Source organism: Physeter macrocephalus, chromosome 8 (genome assembly GCF_002837175.3).
Source record: "Physeter macrocephalus isolate SW-GA chromosome 8, ASM283717v5, whole genome shotgun sequence".
NCBI lineage: Eukaryota > Metazoa > Chordata > Mammalia > Artiodactyla > Physeteridae > Physeter > Physeter macrocephalus.
In genome coordinates, this window is record NC_041221.1 from 161,383,216 (window position 1) to 161,394,589 (window position 11,374).

Sequence of the window (11,374 nt, forward strand, 5' to 3'; positions counted from 1 at the left end):
CTCTCTCTGTTGCTGTGGAACTGATCCAGCTCTGAGGACCTCACCTGAAGCTATGTTGTATGATCATTGCTAGGCTTATTGTCTGACAAATTGAGACCTGTTCCTGGGCCACTCACAGACGAGCTGGTGACCAGGGCAAGTCACAGTTTCTCTGTGGCTCAGTGTCTGCGTCTCTAAAACAGGGTAGTCACCCCTGTCCTTTCTGCCTTGCCAGAGACAGTGTATATTAAAGAGGTTTGGAAAACCTCCTGGGATGAACAAATTCTGGGTGAACCATTGGTAGTGTAGAAAAGCACAGAGCCTGTATAACCCTCTGGGACTAAAAGGGGCCAAAGTCAAATATGTAATTCAAAGACAGGTTGACTGGGGTTTGATATCCGAATTATTTTATCCATTGTGTGGTTGAAAGAAGAAGGGTTTTGAGGTCCTACCATAGATCAGGATTCATACAAATAAAGAGAAACCAATTTCCAAGCACAACAAGGTGGGTTCCTGTTAGGAAAGTCTAGTTTGAATCAATGGTTCAGTTTTATATGTTTTTCTGCTTCAGAATTTACCAGTTTTGAGACCTTTGACATTTCATTTAACCTTTCTGAGCTTCAGTTTCCTCATCGGCCCAAAGGTGATACTAACAGCAGTTTTTCAGCTCTGTGTGTGTGTGTGAATTAGAGACATGTAAAAATATGTAAAGCACCTAGCACAATCCCAGAGACACACATGCCCCGAAGAAATATTGACGATTGTTTCTAGATTTTACACCTTTCAAGTGTACAACTAAACCAAATGTTGAACTCAGCCCTTGTGTTATAGATGCTTTTTTAGATATTGAAGTGCATATAAATAAAAGAAGGATGAAAAGAATTCTACCCAAAAAAAGCAAAGACGGGTTGGGAATGTAATTAAAGCAGAACAGATGAAAGAAATTATTTGGCAGAGAGGAGATCCCATTCCTAATAAGACATGCATCACCTTTCAAGGTAAATTTTAGAATGGAAACACTTTTTGAAGTGGATTGGCCTGCACGCTTGTGAAGGTCCCTCTGGACCAAGTTCTTGTCTTTGGTCAATACCCTTGGTCTCAGTGACTTATCACAAAGGACTAGATAGAGAAGACAGCTCTTTGGTGCTGTCAAGTATTGACATTTTTAGGGCAACACTAAGATGTAAGGAAAATTCCTAAGGGTTTGAGCTCAGAGGGTCCTGGAGAGCAGGAGGCGTCCTTGAACAGCTTGAATTGGGTTTCCAAGGGGAAAGAATGTGTTTCTGAGGAGGTGAAAGGTAAAATGAATGTTTGATGAACTGAGAATGAGAGTAGAATGACAGACAATAAGCAGCCTCAGCCCTGGATGATGGCTGGGCATAGGGTTAATGGCAAGAAGAAGGGTAATCTAAATAACCAGAATATATGCAATAAAGTACACAAAAGATTTTCTTCTCAGGGACTGAGCAGACCCTCTAGAACAGTGATTCTCAACCAGGGGTGATTTTGCCCCCCAAAGGGCTTTGGCATTGTCTGCAGACATTTTGTTTCACACAGTTTGTGGGGGGGGTGCTACCTGCATCTAGTGGAGAGAATCCAGAGATGCTGCCACACACCCCACAATGCACAAGATAGTCCCCACCTCCAACAGAGAATTACCCGGTCCAAGATATCAAGAGTGTCCAGGTTGAGAAACCCTGCTCTAGAAAGGCATTTTCTAAACTCTATTCCACCAGCCTGCCACAGGGTAATGACCTTTGCAGGGCGGGGTGAGTGGAGGAGATGTGGTTTGGGAAGGGAGGTTCCATGTCGCCATAAATTGGGGAAGTTCTGTGACCCCAAAATGTAAATAGGTTTCTTTACTGCAGAATGTTTCTAGTATTTAATAAAAAAGGAAACCATTGCCAAAGCCAATTTTCCTAGAAATAACTTTGTAACTTATAAATGTTCTGCAAAGTATAGTATGGGAAACACTAACCTAGCATTTCATGTTAATTACTCTGGTAGAATATGCCACAGTATCTACTTTAAAAAAAAGTAGACACAGTCGACCTTCAATTGTTTAAACACACACACACACACACACACACACACACAAAATCAAACACAAAACCTAGCCATGCATTTGAACAAAAATGTGGAGGCATGAAAGATTGCATCCTGAGAGAGAGTACATCATCTTGATGGCTCAGGCAGTGAGAAAACAAAGAATGTTCTAGTCCATGGTTCCTTCATACCATCTCTAGCAGTAAGAATGACAGAAGTCTAATGTCTCATCAGTATGCCAGGATGCTAATACAGCCATTTCCCTGATAGGCACTCAGTACGTTTGTTGAACTGAATTTATTGTTGATACTTAAGTGTTTCTCCCCGCCCCCGTTATAAGTGAGTAGTTACAGCGGATGCTCACATCTGATTGCTTTGTTTGTAAAAGGATTCCATTCACTTGCATTTTTTTTCACTCTGAAATATTGCATTTAAGTGCATCTTCTTAGAAGATGTATTCAGAAGAGAGCCAGAATAATGTATGCTCCCTGGTTGAATGCAAGGACATAATTTAAGTAGAGGTGTTGGGCTGACGTCAGAGCTTTTGAGTGAAAGTAGAAGCCCAGAGGAATAAGGGGAGAATTTTTTATTGTTTACGTGTTATATGGAAGCTTTAAGTTTCCTTAGTTACATGAATGTAATATGCATCACTCCAAAGTGGACCTGGAGGGGGCTTGCAGGGGAGGAATTGGGTGTGTGCTGTGCTGTAATGAAATCTGCAGTAATCTGTTACAAATGGCAGTTTATTAGGAAATAGTCATGTGTGTTTAGCATAATAAAATCCCTGCCTTCTAGTAGCCCAATTACTTAATTTTCCAGGAGAAACCTTATATCTCATCTCTCCTTTGATCCTACTTACTATAGTATTAAGGGATTAAAAACCTTAGGACCTTTTGTCCTTCAGTCATTCATTAGCTTGATGTTATACCTAATCCCCATTTCCATTTGCAGAAAATTCAGTTAATGCAATCAGCTATCATCATTTTGCAGGTTTAAAAAAAAATAATATCGCTTGAAAAGAATGTTGAAAATTTTTTTTTCAGTAGTTTAATTTTGTGTCAAATGCCACTTAAATCCTTATGTATTCATTTTTCTTTCGCTACCATAGCAGAGTACCACGAAGATGACTTGAAACAACACAAATTTATTATCTTATGGTTATGTAGATCAGGAGTCTGACATGAGTTTCACTGGGATAAAACCACGGTTGCACTTCTTTCTGGAGGTTCCAGGAGAGAATCTAACCCTTGCTTTTTCTAGCCTCTAGAAAAAGTGTGGGTTTTCTAGCCCACACTCCTTGGTTCATGGCCGCTTCCTCCAACTTCAAAGATTACCAGTGCTGCGTCTCTCTGAACGTGCTTTCGTTGTCACATTTCCCTCTCACCATAGCCCGGAAAGTTTCTTCATTTATAGGGATTCAAGGATTAGATTGAAAAGCCCAGGACCAGATGGCTTCACAGGCGAATTCTATCAAACATTTAGAGAAGAGCTAACACCTATCCTTCTCAAACTCTTCCAAAAGATAGCAGAGGGAGGAACACTCCCAAACTCATTCTATGAGGCCACCATCACCCTGATACCAAAACCAGACAAAGACGTCACAAAGAAAGAAAACTACAGGCCAATATCACTGATGAACATAGATGCAAAAATCCTCAACAAAATACTAGCAAACAGAATCCAACAGCACATTAAAAGGATCATACACCATGATCAAGTGGGGTTTATCCCAGGAATGCAAGGATTCTTCAGTATACGCAAATCAATCAATGTGATGCACCACATTAACAAATTGAAGGAGAAAAACCGTATGATCATCTCAATAGATGCAGAGAAAGCTTTTGACAAAATTCAACACCCATTTATGATAAAAAACTCTCCAGAAAGTAGGCATAGAGGGAACTTACCTCAACATAATAAAGGCCATATATGACAAACCCAGTCAACATCATCCTCAGTGGTGAAAAACTGAAACCATTTCCACTAATATCAGGAACAAGACAAGGCTGCCCACTTTCACCACTCTTATTCAACATAGTTTTGGAAGTTTTAGCCACAACAATTGGAGAAGAATAGCCAAAGCAATCTTGAGAACGAAAGATGGAGCTGGAGGAATCAGGCTCCCTGACTTCAGACTATACTACAAAGCTACAGTAATCAAGACAGTATGGTAGTGGCACAGAAACAGAAATATAGATCAATGGCTCAGGATAGAAAGCCCAGAGTTAAACCCACGCACGTATGGTCAACTTATCTTTGATAAAGGAGGCAAGAATATACAGTGGAGAAAAGACCGTCTCTTCAATAAGTGGTGCTGGGAAAACTGGACAGCTACATGTAAAAGAATGAAATGAGAACACTCCCTAACACCATACACAAAAGTAAACTCAAAATGGATTACAGACCGAAATGTAAGGCCAGACACGGTCAAACTTGTAGAGGAAAACAAAGGCAGAACACTCTATGACATAAAGCACAGCAAGATCCTTTTTGACCCAGCTCCTAGAGAAATGGAAATAAAAATAAACAAATAGGACCTAATGAAACTTAAAAGCTTCTGCACAGCAAAGGAAATCATAAATAAGCCAAAAAGACAACCCTCAGAATGGGAGAAAATATTTGCAAATGAAGCAACTGACAAAGGATTAATCTACAAAATTTACAAGCAGCTCATGCAGCTCAATATCAAAAAAACAAACAACCCAATCCAAAAATGAGCAGAAGAGCTAAATAGACATTTCTCTAAAGAAGATATACAGATTGCCAACAAACACATGAAAGAATGCTCAACATCATTAATCATTAGAGAAATGCAAATCAAAACTACAATGTGGTATAATTGCTCTCACACCAGTATAATCATCTCACACCAGTCAGAATGGCCATCATCAAAAAATCTACAAGCAATAAATGCTGGAGAGGGTGTGGAGAAAAGGGAATCCTCATACCCTGTTGGTGGGAATGTAAATTGATACAGCCACTATGGAGAACAGTATGGAGGTTCCTTAAAAAACTAAAAATAGAACTACCATACGACCCAGCAATCCCACTACTGGGCATATACCCTGAGAAAACCATCATTCAAAAAGGGTCATTAGCGCAATGTTCATTGCAGCTCTATTTACAATAGCCAGGACATGGAAGCAACCTAAGTGTCCATCGACAGATGAATGGATAAAGAAGATGTGGCACATATATACAATGGAATATTACTCAGCCATAAAAAACGAAATTGAGTTATTTGTAGTGAGGTGGATGGACCTAGAGTCTGTCATACAGAGTGAGGTAAGTCAGAAAGAGTAAAGCAAATACCGTACGCTAACACATATATATGGAATCCAAAAAAAAAAAAGTCATGAAGAACCTAAGGGCAAGACGGGAATAAAGACGTAGACCTACTAGAGAATGGACTTGAGGACGTGGGGAGGAGGAAGGGTAAGCTGGGACAAAGTGAGAGAGTGGCGTGGACATACATACACTGCCAAATGTAAAATAGACAGCTAGTGGGAAGCAGTCGCATAGCACAGGGAGATCAGCTCGGTGCTTTGTGACCAGCTAGAAGGGTGGGGTAGGGGGGGTGGGGGGGAGGGAGACGCAAGAGGGAAGAGATATGGGGATATATGTATATGTATAACTGATTCACTTTGTTATAAAGCAGAAACTAACACACCATTGTAAAGCAATTATACTCCAATAAAAATGTTTTAAAAAACCCAGAAAAACAAAAGAATCAACTGTACACATAATTCTACAGGTCACACACACACACACAAAAAGGATTAGATTGAGCCCACCTAGCTAACCCAGGATTATCTCCCCATCTCAAGGTCCTTAATCTGAATCTCATCTGCAAAATCCTTTTTGCCCTGAAAAGTAACATATTCACAAATTCTAGGGATTAAGACGTGGACATCTTTGGGAATTTATGATCCTACCTATGATGCCTCATTTCCTTGTTTCCAGTATGATTTGAGAGGAAATTCCAAAAGATTCTCAAAAATCAGAAAAGCATATTTCAAATTGGTTTTTAAAACATTAGCCATTACTTCTTTAGCTTTAAAATCAAATTAACCCAGACGTGGACTCATCAGCTCCATTCTTTTCCCATTCATGCTGTAGAAATAAAACTCCTGCAGATGCTGAGTAGGATTTGTCCCAGGACGAGTGATAAGTAAAGACGTTGGTGAAACATCTCCCCTGTCAACTTCCGGCTATGAATACCCACGTATTTGCCTCCTAGCCTGCATGTCTTGCTCAGAGAAGCCCAGCTGTGTCACTTCTGCCTTCCCTCAGGCACTGATTCCTACACACAGACAGTTACTGGTGTCAGCAAGCATGGGACTACGGCTGGCTGCACAATTAGCTGTTAATATCTGGTAAAAGGAGTCATTTGAACCCCATCAGTGTACGCATCGGAGATAAACTGCTCTTTGAGCATATGAAACCAGGCTTTCTAATGTGAAGGAGGCTGTGGTCAGAATACAGTATTACTCGTTTTCCATGAAAGCTATGGAAAATGGACACTTGTTCACTCATAAGTCCTTGGTAGAGATTAAAAAGGAGGAGAAGGGGTATATCTGGAAGAGGTGAAAAATCCTCAACTTTTTATTAAAGTTCTTAAAAATGTTTCTACACTGACCTGAGCTCTTTCTTCTCAATTTCAGAAAACAGATATCTCCAATATGACTAGTCATGGAGAAATGAGGAAATTTATTGGGAGTGCAAGTGTGATGAGGCAGCCAACTACAAAACCCTCTTTGGAACTAGAATGATAGTATTAGAGTTCTTTATCCCTGAAGGACTTTAACACTGTAATCACTGCATCTGTCATTTAAATACACATGAGGTTGTGTGTTCAGTAATTATAACTCTATTGGCACGCTTTTTAAAAATTAAGGCATTTTTTTTTTTTTTAGTCAATGCTTAGAAACCACATTTTCCTGTCCCACTGTTGGCTGACACCAACGAAGCAAAGAAAAGCATTAGAAGCTGAGCCTTTGCCAAAGGCGCATGGCTCCTATTAGAAAAAGATTTTTATATCTGTGGCTTTCCTTACATGTATAATGAGATCCAGATGCCCTGCCTGATTTGTCCCCTGCATCCTCATCTCATGCCACTGTCTCTCTTGACTACTCTTCTGTGATTAGGCTTCTTTCTGTCTCTAGAGCTTTGCCCTTGCCTACGCCTGCCCGCAATACTCTTCCTTCTGCACCTCCTTCATCTGTACTTGTGTTCTCAGCACAGCCACGAGAGGGTGCTAGATACAGTCTGATCTGTCACTGCTCTGCTCCCAGTCTTCCAACGGCCTCTAATCTCACTGCGGTCCTTAGAGTGACCTCAAAAGCCCTCCACAATCTGGCCTCAGTTACCTCTCAGACGCTTCCTTCTGCCCACTCCTTCTTATTCTCAAATTCAGCTTGCTCCATATCCCTCAAATATGCTGGATATTCCCCCACCTCTAGACCTTCACCTTTGCTGTCTGGGACTTCGTGGTCATCCCCTAAATGTATGCAAGGATTCCCCCCTCCATTCATTACCACTGTACTTTCAGGATCTAGAACAAGCATTTAGTAGGTGCTCAGTAAATGTCTGTTGAATGCATGAATGAACAGAAGCAAGCGTTACCTGTTCATGGAGCCTCCTGCCAGTCTAATTTATAGTCCTCCCTGTATTCGGTAACGCATCGCCCTCTTTATTTCTTCCGTAGCACTTATACTGCACTTTTTCTGGTTTTCTGTCTGCTTTACTAAGAAGTTAGCTCCTAGGAGCAGGGACCATGACTAACTGCTTCATTGCTGTGTCCCCAGCACTTAGTGCAATACTGCCACATGATTGGGGCTCGATAAATATTTGATGAATGAGTAAATCTGAAAGAAAACAAGCCTTCATTGACTGAAATTAGATCTATACCCCACCAAGCAGGAACTTGAATATAATGTAAAAGGTGGTGTCCAGACAGGCTGTAAATTTCAGTGTTCACACTCACTGAGATATAAATAAATATACAGATTCTACTGCCTTTCCTGCTCTGTGCTGTTGATCAGAAGTGAGTTTCCTGAGTACTTTGTAATTTACCCAGGGTAATCGTCGCAGTGAAACCAGAGATGGGTTCCTTTTTTTTTTTTTTTGTCTGTGGTGGTTTTACACATCTCACTGCATCTCATATCAATTAATATTGTACGAATATCACTTTTTTATGTAGCACACCTGTTAGGCTCCAGTGTGACTTGCCTTCCTCTCCAGCAGCAGCCTTGTCAGTGGCTTTGGAAAAGACACTCTAAGGGCAAAATGCTAATTTTTCCATTTACTTGCTGTGTGACTTTGGGCAAGTTTCTTAACCTCTCTGAATGTCTTCATGTATGAAATGGGATTTTATTTTTTTAAATCAACTTTGTAAAGTTCACATTTACTTATTTAATATTGAGCACCTAATATGGTTCAGGCATCACCTAGGTGCTAGGGGAAGAGTGCTGTACTAGACAAATAAGATGCCTGTCTTCATGTAGCTTTCGGTCTATTGGGAGTGGGGGGCGATACATAGTAAAGTAGGAAGGAGATACATGATTTAGTAAGGTATTTTCAATGAGTGGTAAGTGTTTTCAAAAACAAAAAACAAAAAAAAACAAACCACCAGTGTGATGAAATAGAGAAGGTAGACGTGGGGGACAGAGGATACCACTTAAGATGGAACTGTCAGAGAAGACTCTTCTTTGTGCTGAGAACCAAATGCTGAGAAGAACCAAATGCAAAGGTTCTAGGAAATAATTTTCCTTGTAGGGATAACAGTAAGTTCAAAGTCCCTGCGGTGGCTGGGAGCTAGGTGATTCAGGGACCAGAAAGGTGGCTGTCATGGCTAAAGTGGTAGTGAGCGTGGTTCTCAATGGGCTCCGAGATGTTAGCAAAGGTGGCTCGTGTAGGGAGCGCCGTGGCAAAGCGTTCCTGGAGGAATCATCTCACCCCTGCTTCTGGCACCTAGTAATTGTCTGATAAATTAAAATTTTCTCCTACTCTTTCAAATTTAAATTTTCCCCTTCTCTTTCAAATTTAAATTTTCCAACTAGAAGGACTGTATTTATTTTCCTTTAAAATAAAGGGCATAAACAAAGGTGTATTCAAGTAGTTTGTTGTGTTTGTGCTAATTTGCATTTATTATCAATCATGATTTTAATTAAAGGCACAGAAAATTAATTCTTATTAAAATCTGATAACTTTTTAATCCAAAATATGGTCAAGCATTTTCTCTTGGATTAAGGCAAGCATAATGCCCATAATATGGTACAAAATGAGTTGTCTATTTTAAAAGAGATACTTTAGTTTGGATATCTTCAAGAAAAATGTGTGTTGAAAAAATTCCTAGTATATATATTTCCTGAAAGTCTATGTGAATAAAAAATAGGATCTGAAGGTCTCCTTTAGAAATCTTTAAATAATAAGTGTTTTCATTAATCGGGCATATTTGTTTGTTCTCTACTGAATGCTGATGACTATGTATTATGCCTCATTCTAAATGCTTATTAATTAGGCCCAAATTGTATGGATTTACAGGCTATATACCTCTAATGTACATATAATTGTTTTATATATTGTATAATTGTTTTATCCCCACTGCTACACTATCAGACTCCACCGTCCCTCACTGTATTTCTGCAGCAGCTTCCTAATGAGGTTTTCTCAAATCTGCAAATCTGCCCCTTTGCTCCCTGCTTTCACATCTTTGCTTGGCTGAGTGGTCTAGGGGCTTCTTTACTTTTTGCCCCCCCCCCTTTTTTTTTTTTTCGGTACGCGGGCCTCTCATCTCCCATCGCAGAGCACAGTCTCCGGACGCGCAGGCTCAGCGGCCATGGCTCACGGGCCCAGCCGCTCTGCGGCACGTGGGATCCTCCCGGACCGGGGCACGAACCCGCGTCCCCTGCATCCGCAGGCGGACTCTCAACCACTGCGCCACCAGGGAAGCCCCCCTTATTTATTCTTCTAAGTATATCTCCTGCTGCTTCCTGCCATCACCTCACCTTCTTTCCTTTCTTAGAGAATCCTTGCTCTCTTTGTCTCCTGCTGTCCCATTTGCCTAAAGCGCCCTTCCTCCACCCAACTTCTTCCCCTGTGCTTTTACCAAACTAATTTCTACTCAGCCTTTAAGTCCCAGCTTAAGTCATTTCCCAGGGGCTACATTTCCATGTCCACCCTATTGCCCTGTCTAGTTAGGTGCCCTCACAGGGCACCTCTGTCTCAGAATTATCCTGCTCCATTGTCATTGCTGCCTGTCTAGCCCCCCAGCTAGATTGTTAGCTAATGGGGGCAGGCATTTTGACTATGAGGTTCTTCTTTAAATCCCCAATGCAGGGCATACTGCATGGCATACAGCAAGTACTCAGGAAGCATTTGTTGAATTTAAAAGGAGCCTTTAAATCAAATGACTCTGAAAAAGTAGTAGCTAAACTCTTCACTACTTGAAGTCTGGCTTCATGATCCACAGTCCAAAAATCCAATTTGATAATACCAGTATTCATAAATAATAATAGCAGAAGAACTTCTTTTATTTCCTTTCTTTTTCCCCTTTTCTTTTTTTTCCCTTTTTTTTCATAGAACCATTCCAAACTCTGGCAATCTATGTCAGTACTGTGCCTCTCATTCTGGGGGCTTGCTAATGACCGTGGATGCCTGTAACCGTCCTAAACTCCCCTAGCTTTCAATTTCGTCCTGTAGAATTGATTGCTTTGAATTTCTGTTGTTAGTAATTAATTGAAAGAATAAGTCTTCATGAGAGGTTAATAAATATGTTTTATTGAAGAAAATCCCAGCGGTGCAAATGCAAAACTTGTGTGTTTTAAATTTTAAATGGTTACCAAAGTGAAGCCTCCAACTCGACCCAAAGTAAAGCTTGCTGAATCAGTAATGGCTCCATTAATACGCTGACATGGCTTTTCGAAGATCTTGTTAGGACTCCCACCAGCATCTGCTGAGTCCCACCTAAATCAAAGACTACTTCCTAGATCAGCAATTTATCAACTGGGGTAGAGAGTGAAGAGGCTCTCAACTCTTTTTGTTTGTTTTGTATATTATATAAGTTTCAGGTGCACAGCATGATAATTTGGCACCTGTATACACTACAAAGGGATCACCACCACGAGTCTAATTGCCATCTATCACTAAAAAGTTGACCTCCCACCCTTCACCGATTTCCTGTACTCCCCAACTCACTCCCCCTCTGGTGACCACTAGTTTGATCTCTGTATCAATGCATTTGTTTATATTTTCTTTGTTCATTTGTTTAGTTTTTTTTAGATTCCACATATGAGTGAAATCAGATGGTAGTTATCTTTTTGTGTTTGTGACTTATTTCACTTAGTCT